Here is a 9,188-nt window from a genome sequence, read left to right as displayed (position 1 = left end):
ATATTATCAACTCCAAGCTCCATCTCCTCCCCCACTACAGAAATCGTAGCTAGAAAGGCATCATTTCCTTTCTCTATCAGCTCCTCAGCTTGCATCATGGATATGATGGAAACCCCTCCACCCATTTTTACGCCTTGAAATGTTATCTTCCCCTCCGGTCTCGAGAAATGCACACGTGCTCTGTGGCAATCCAATACAGCTCGGTGCTTCTTTAACCAATTCATCCCGAGAATCACGTCATAATGATTAATCTCCATTTCTGCAAGATTCCCGAGCAGTACTTCTCCGTTTATCATGATAGGAACATCCTTGTGAACTCCGGTAGAACCCAATTTTTCCTTTCCCACAGTACCAATCCTCTTTGCCTTTGGGATAAATTCACCATCAAAGCTCCAATTCTGAGTAACGCCTGGCTTAACACAACTGAGGGTAGCTCCAGTATCAAATAGGGTGTAAGCATTCCATCCTCCCACTAAAACCGATCCTACACGGTTATTCTACTTCTAAGCAACAATTCACAAGCAATAATTCTTGAATTTACCAATCATAGAAAAATTAATATAGCACTGGATAAGTTTGACATTTACTTACCAGCGATTGGCTCATTGTCCTCATCCTCCTCAGTCTCAGCCATCATCACACGAGGTCCAACATTTTGACGTTTTGGAGGTGGCGGCAACTGCTCTCTAGGACGATTGTTGACCTGCTGTCTCCCAACTTTTCTCGGGCAAAATCTTGCAATGTGTCCTTCCTGACCGCATTCATAACAACTCCTGATGGTCCTAGTTTGAGTACAATCCTTCAGAACATGACCCGGCTGGTTGCACCCGAAACACATTAATGGAGTTCTCACAGTTGTTGCATCCCAAGTCCTCTTATTAGAGCTAGAACCCTTTGCAAGTCTCGCCTGTGCTGTCTTGTTCTGACTCATCTCCTTTTCCAACCCAATCTCCAAATTAGCAGCTTTCTCTACCAAGTCAATCTTACTGCGGTAGTCATACATCTCACACCGATTCTTGAGCTCAATCCTCAAACCTCTCAGAAACCTGCGAATTAACTCATCCTCATTCATGAATCTGCCAGCAAACCTGCTCAGTCGATCAAACTCCCTTTCATACTCCCTCACAGTCATGGTGCCCTGACGAAGTTCCAGGAACTCCTCCTCCATACGATCCATAGCCTCTCTGGGAAAATACTTCCTTGAGAATTCGGTCTTGAAATCTGCCCAAGTCAGCTCATATCGTCCATGTGCCTGGTCTACCACCTTCTCCCACCATACCAATGCCTCATCCTATAGATACTGCACTGCCAAGTCCAAGCGATACTCATGCGGACACCGAGCATTATCAAAATTTCTCTCCAGTCTCTTCCTCCAATTGTCAGCATCAATAGGATTAGACTTTCCACCAAAAGGCTCCATGCCCATGTCCTTCAAATTTCTCATGGCCTCCCAGTATGACGGACCCTGCACCTGGACCAGCGGTGGAGGCGGTGGTGGTTGCTGAGGCGGGACTACCCTTTCTGGTGCATCATGATGTGGTGCATCCTGCTGTGGTGGAACCACCTCTGGTGCTCCTCTCAAATTTGGCTCCCTTTGCATGAATTCCTGGAACCGGCGAAATTGCTCAAACATAGCCATCTCATTAGCTTCCCCTGCTCGAGCTACATTAGCATGCACGACTTCCGGCTGTTCATCACGCACTGGGCTCTCAGCCCTCACTCTTGGCTGCACTCTAGCTGCGGTTTTCCCTCCACGTTTTGGCGGCATCTGAATACAGAAACAACAAACGAATCAGCCTTCTTCCACAGGACTGCCTTTCCGGGGCGAAACCGGTTTGACATAACCTGGCTCTGATACCAAAATTGTAACACCCAATTTTTATGGCATGTCACAGGTTAACTTATACCACAAGTAAACCATACTTAACCGAAAATAACCGAAAAATCCAATAATTCAATTTAAACGTCTTTCAAACCATCCTTTAAACGTTAAACTGAAACTAACAACCAGTTCGATAAATCCAACAGTGGAAAATAAAAGAATAATCTCCAGCTCCTAACACCAACACCAACTCTATCATCCACTCCTCATGGTTACCTGCAAGAGAAAGAGAGGGATGAGCATTCTAAGATTACTCAGCGAGGGCAAGCCTTAGGGCTCACGAAGTCTTCATACACAAACATGCTTAGACCATCACAAAGTCTAAACCTAAGACAAGCAATCAATCACGTGTCAACGACACTCAAACATCAAACAAATGAGACTACGTCCCATAGACAACGCTGTGCATTACGGGATTCCTCATGCTTTCGCACTTCTTCCTGCACATTTCTGTCGCCGTGCATTACGGGATTCCTCATGCTTTCGCACTTCTTCCTGCACATTTTCATTACCATGCATTACAGGATTCCTCATGCTTTCGCAGTTCTTCCTGCACATTTTCACTTGCGTATCCGGATTCCTCATGCTTCTCGCACTTCTTCCACGCACAACACGTTGGCTCGTCAGCCAATCCTGATCTACCCGCATTCCGCGCCCGTAGACCACCACACAACTACAAGGAAAATTCCTTGTAGGACTCTCTGCGGCCCACCCGCTTCTTCGTGCCTCTTGGCACATTTTCTCCCCACACTCAAACAATTTACTTTATCATACTAACATGCATATCACACACCACGCAATCCGTTTTAAATATCTAGTTCTTTTAATTTTCAAATCCTATTACTAGTTCTTTTTCCTTATCTTTTATTTAGTAGATATATAATATATATATTATTATTATACACTCAACAATCAACTAAGATTATATATAATATAGTCCATAGGTATACTTGGCTTAACTTTAAACTAAGTAACTATCTAAACATATCGGTATATGAAAAAGACACTAACTAGTCCTCACCTTAGCAAATTGGGTTGGTTCTCGAGTAAAGACCAGCAACAACAGAAATCCAATCCAACAACGACAATGATCTCAATCTGCAATATTATCAGATTACCCGATCAATGATTATATTCCAATATTAATCACTGATTTAATCTAATAACCGAAACTGACTTAATTGTGCTGGTACTTCACAAATAAATTAGTTAGATGTAGTTTAATAATTAAATCAAACTAACGATCTAATAATTTATATCCCACAATTTAATTCACGTACGACCACATGCTCCCCGTTTAATACCACTTCCTAAACCAGCCACAACACACGGTTCAACAATATTAATTTAACGAACGTCATTGACAACATACGTAAATAACCATGCATGACACCACAACAACTCATGCACGTACGTTCCATAACTTCCTGGTTTAGTTGGTTACGTAATAGTTTAGCTATGAACGAGCAACACATCGCAACAACAACAACACGAGACATAGAGCTTGGTCGTTACCTCGTTCTGCAACTTTCCGCGACGACTTGACGAACTGAACGGCGAAGTGGAAGACTCGGCAACACAGATCTGCGGTGGTTCAGGCTTGGTGATTAGATTGGTTCCAACAATCTATGAAAACACAACATAGTTCTCGGTTTGGTTCACGGATCTTACCTCTCCGGTGAAGACGTTTCACACGGCGGCACAGGCTGAGCGCGGTGACAATCTCCGGTGTCTCTAGTGGTGCTACAAGGGTTCGCAACAAGGTTCGAGTTAGGGCTGTTCCCAAAACTATACAAAACTAAAGACTCGAGTTATACGGAGGCTTACCGTGGAACGTGACGGCCAAGGGTTTGTGAGGCTTGTCTCGAAGTTTGTCCCTTTTTTACATACACACGCGGGGAGATTAGGGTTTGGTTTGGGCTTGGCTCACTAATGGGCTCGGTTTGGGCCTCACGGTTTAATTCTGGAACCGGGTCGTTACAGTCCTCATTGCGTCCCTCTCTTCCGCGAGACTCAAAAACGGATCACAAGGTGATTCAACAATCTTCTTCTCAATCTGCAAGGCATCCGCCAAAGGATCAGAGAAGGAACCCCCCTAAATCAAATTAAATGTCTATTAACTGTTGGAATGTGCGTGGTCTGAACAAATCTACTAAGCATTCCGTAATAAAGCAGTGGGTTGATGAAGGTAAGTTTCAGTTTGGATGTTTATTGGAGACTAGGGTGAAAGAAGGTAAAGTGTCACGGCTGGTGAATAAGGTGTTCAAAGATTGGTCTTTGTTAACCAACTATGAGTACAATCACTTGGGGCGAATTTGGGTGGTTTGGAGGGGTAATGCGAGGCTTACTCCGTTTTATAAAAGTGAGCAACTAATAACGTGTTCAGTAAAACTCGAGGAGCAGAAGGAGGAGTTCTTCTGTTCTTTTGTTTATGGGGTAAACACGGTGGAAGGTAGGAAGGAGTTGTGGGCAGATCTGAGAGCACACCATGCTTCTCCGATTGTTCGTAACAGGCCTTGGCTGGTTTTTGGTGATTTTAATGTCACGTTGGAGCTTGATGAGCATTCTGGGGTTGATACTCGACCTGTGTTATTTCCTGGGATGCAAGATTTTTGATCAGTGGTTAATGACTGCAGGTTAAAAGACTTGGCGTATAATGGACCTTTGTTTACGTGGAGTAATAAGCAGGATGGAAACTTGATCTCGAAGAAACTAGATAGGGTGTTAGTAAATGCTCACTGGTCTTCCACGTTTGTCCACTCATACAGTGTTTTTGAGGTAGGTGGTATCTCTGATCATTTGCGGTGTAGAGTCTTGTTGCGTGGAGTTGCAGGCACAAATATTCCTCGACGGCCTTTCAAGTTCGTGAATGGTATAGCCGAGATGGAGGAGTTTAGGCCTCTTGTAAAGGATTTCTGGGATGAAACTCCGAATATCTTTTTGTCAACATCATCTCTATATCGATTTTCAAAGAAACTCAAACTGCTAAAGCCGCGTATCCGTTATTTAGCAAAGAAGAAAATGAGTAACTTATCAAAAAGGACTAAGGATGCTTTTGAGGAGTTGTGTCTTAAGCAGGAGGCTACTTTAGCCTCCCCATCTGACTTTGCGATGCAGCAGGAGAAAGAAGCTTATGCACGTTGGGATCATGTTTCCGCACTTGAGGAGAAATTTTTAAAGCAAAGATCCAAATTGCATTGGTTCCAAGTGGGGGACCGCAACAATAAGGCATTTCACAGGGCTGTAACCGTTCGAGAGGCAGTGAATACAATGAGGGAAATTGTAACACAAGATGGCCGACTGCTAAAGACCACAGAGGATATCAAAGAGGAGGCTGTGTCTTTTTTCCAGTCTTTCCTGCAGTCTATTCCGGCAGATTATGAGGGAATGTCAGTGGATTGTCTTGAAGACCTGTTGTCATTCCGTTGCTCAGAAGTGGATAGTGGTTGGCTTACTAGGGTGGTGACAGGGGATGAGATCAAAAGGGTTTTGTTTGCAATGACAAGCGACAAGTCGCCGGGCCCAGACGGCTATACGGTAGAATTTTTTTAAGCTGCCTGGGATACACTTGGGGCTGAATTGGTTGTAGCGGTGCAGTCTTTTCTTGCTAAAGGTTTTCTCCCAAAAGGACTTAACTCATATAATACTAGCACTCATCCCAAAGAAAAAGGAGATGCGAGACTATCAACCAATCTCTTGTTGTAATGTTCTTTATAAAGTCATCTCGAAAATTATTGCTAATAGACTTAAGCGTATACTGCCTAAGTTTATTGCAGCAAACCAGTCAGCATTTGTGGCGGATAGATTGCTTATTGAAAATGTTCTTCTGGCGACTGAGCTAGTAAAAGACTATCACAAGGATAATATCTCGACAAGATGTGCAATGAAAGTAGACATTTCAAAAGCCTTTGATTCCGTCCAATGGTCATTCCTGTTTAACGTTTTAAGAGCGTTGCATTTCCCTCCTCAGTTTATCCATTGGATTTCTCTCTGCGTCACTATGGCTTCTTTCTCGGTCCAGGTGAATGGTGAGCTTGCAGGTTACTTTCGTAGTGCTAGGGGACTACGTCAGGGCTGTTCTCTCTCACCATATCTTTTTGTCATCTGTATGGATGTGCTCTCTAAGTTGTTTGATAAAGCAGCAGGCTCACAGGAGATTAGATATCACCCATGTTGTAAGAATATGCGTTTAATACATCTCTGTTTTGCTGATGACCTCATGATATTGGCTGATGGGAAGGTCCGATCAGTGGATGGTATCGTTCAGGTTTTGAATCACTTTGCAAAGTGTTCAGGCCTAACGATTAGTATGGAAAAACAACTCTGTATCTGGGAGGCGTTTCACTCAAAAACAGAGAACTCTGGATTGTCGGTATAGCTTTGGTTTGGGACAGTTACCGGTAAGATATCTTGGTCTCCCGCTCATAACTAGACGTCTCACTACAACGGATCTATCCCCCTTGTTTGACCAAATCCATAACAGAGTAAGTACGTGGACGGTACGTACCCTCTCTTTTGCAGGTCGTCTTGATCTAATACGTTCGGTGTTATGGAGCATGGTGAGTTTCTGGATGAGTGCTTTTCGGTTGCCGAGGGAGAGCATTCAAGAGCTGAATAGTCTATGTTCTGCTTTTTTATGGTCAGGACCAGATTTAATTACAAAGAAGGCAAAGATGTCATGGTCGGATGTGTGTAAGCCTAAGTGTGAAGGTGGGCTAAGTCTGAGATCTTTGACGGAGACAAACGATGTCAGTTGCTTAAAATTGATTTGGCGGTTGATCTCTGGAGGTTCATCATTGTGGGTCCAATGGTCTCGTATGAATCTATTTAAGGAGGGTTGCTTCTGGTCAGTTAAACCTGCATCTTTCTCGGGCTCCTGGATGTGGAAAAGTTTGTTGAAATATAGAGAAGTGGCAAAAACCTTTGTTAAGGTAAAGGTTAATAATGGTGCTCTTACATCGTTTTGGTATGATAATTGGTCGACACAAGGGTGTTTATTGGATAAAGTTGGATCAGGAGGAATGATTGATATGGGGATTCGCGAGCATATGACACTACAGGATGCATGGTATCAACGGAGGAGAAGGGTTCATCGTGTGGCCATGTTAAATGAGATTGAGGACACCCTGCATCAGGCGTATCAAAGTAGAACTTCTCAACCTGATACTGTCTTATGGCGAGGTAAGGGTGATGTCTATAAGACCGTTTTCTCCAACAAGGATACATGGAACCATATTCGAACAGCCTCAAACTAGGTTGCTTGGCATAAGGGGGTTTGGTTTGCTCACGCAACACCAAAGTTTTCTTTTTGTACCTGGCTTGCAGCACATAACCGTTTGTCGACTGGGGATCGGATGGTCACTTGGGGTAGTGGTAGTAATGTGAGCTGTATTATTTGCTCTGTTCCGGTGGAGACACGAGACCATTTGTTCTTCTCTTGTCCGTATACTGCTGAAGTTTGGTCAGGGATAGCAAAACCTCTCTATAAGACTAGTTTTGCTACTTCCTGGTTACTACTACTCGACTTTCTCTCAGGGACTCATTCGGATCGAGTATCTGGCTTTCTATTTCGATATATTTTCCAACTCACCGTCTATTCCTTATGGAGAGAGCGAAATGCCAGGCGACATGGGGAGGCGCCTACTTCTGCGACGGTTCTTATCGGATTGCTGGACAAGCAGGTTAGAGCTCAACTGCTAGCTATGGAACGCATGGGAGATCGGCGATATGCAATGGGACTTCAGACTTGGCTTGCAACATGTTTACTAAGGAGTTTTTCCCTACAGTCTAATATCATTTTAATTTTTTTAAGCTATTGTTTTTAAAGCTAATGTTTTTTAAACCAAAAACAGATGTAAAACGTTATTTTTTTCTTTGAATATAATTTAACATTATTTCAAAAAAAAAATAACTTACCTCTCTTTCGTTCATGAAAAAATATATGATATACTTTACTTTTGTTTTCTATGTATGCAATTATACCTTTATACATACTTGAACTATATAATGCAATAGTTTAGTCTTAACTAAGATAATTTTTCAATCATATGTATAAAATTGCCAACCATTTTACCAGCATTGTTTAAATCATGATACAATTGTAGTTTTTTTTTTTGCCATCTCATCTATAGTTCCATGGAAGATGATGATAGTATGGGTACTGCATTTTACTTTTATGAATTATATTTTGAAAAATGAAATAGTTTGTAGGCAGCTGAACCTGGAAATGAACTTAATTACATATTGAGCCCATGTGGCAAATGCACAACTGGTCAAAACTTAAGCATTTCTATTGTGAGTCTTAATCCTCCTGCACATATTCGAATATTCAATTCAGTATCTTCGTTTTTTTTTGTTTTTTTGCATCTTTCGGATTTTGAGTTTAGTATCCATTCGGCTTGTTTCTTTTAGTTTCCCGTTCGGTTCCATTTTCTGAACAAGAAATCGATCTAGAATCAAAATATTTTCAGGTATATCTCAGTTTTGGTTCTAACAAAAAATTAATGTTATTTTGGGTACTTTATGATTATTTGATATTTTAGATATTTTTTAGTTTTTTTGTGTAAATTACTAATATTTTAAAGTATATAATTGATTTTGGATACTTCGGTTATCCATTCGATTCTTGGTTCGATATCGATGCAGTTTTGATGCTTAATTATTCGGTTAGTACACTAATTTTGGTTCGGTATATTCGGATCGGTTCTTTTGCTCTTTCATATACACTCCTTTTTAAAATATTTCTGTTTATAAAAAAAAAGAAAGAATAAAACTGTTTCTCATTTGTCAAACTCATTAGAAATTCATTTTATACTTGTTATTTAACAATCGATTTAAATATATTTACCAAAACAAAACTTTACCCTTTATTAAACTATCTCAAAAAAAATATTATTACTTTATTGTTGAGATATTTATATGGGTGATAGAGATGCTCGTATCGACTAGAAAAGGGTCCAACCTAATCTGGGAAGTTTATATATCGTAATTGTTGATTTTTCAACCGTGTGAATACTCGACTTATGTACTGGAGTTTTGTGTGAGATTGTCCGTATGATAACAAAGTCTTCGCTCAGTGGTCCATGTTGGATATGGGCTTCGCCCCCAACATTCTTAAAGCCCAAACAGAAGATTCTCAAGGTGTCTTGGGCCAAAAGTTTTGGATCAGGCCCATCAGGTCGCAAGGGCAAAATCGTCATTTTGCCAGGAGACAGAAGAAACCCTAGGTCAAGGTCCCACTATAAATACCTGACGTCATTGTCATGTCAGGGGATCCGAAAAATTCTGGGCAATTAGGGAGAGAAAA

Source organism: Camelina sativa, chromosome 20 (genome assembly GCF_000633955.1).
Source record: "Camelina sativa cultivar DH55 chromosome 20, Cs, whole genome shotgun sequence".
NCBI classification, from domain to species: domain Eukaryota; kingdom Viridiplantae; phylum Streptophyta; class Magnoliopsida; order Brassicales; family Brassicaceae; genus Camelina; species Camelina sativa.
Note: the sequence above shows the minus strand (reverse complement) of the source record.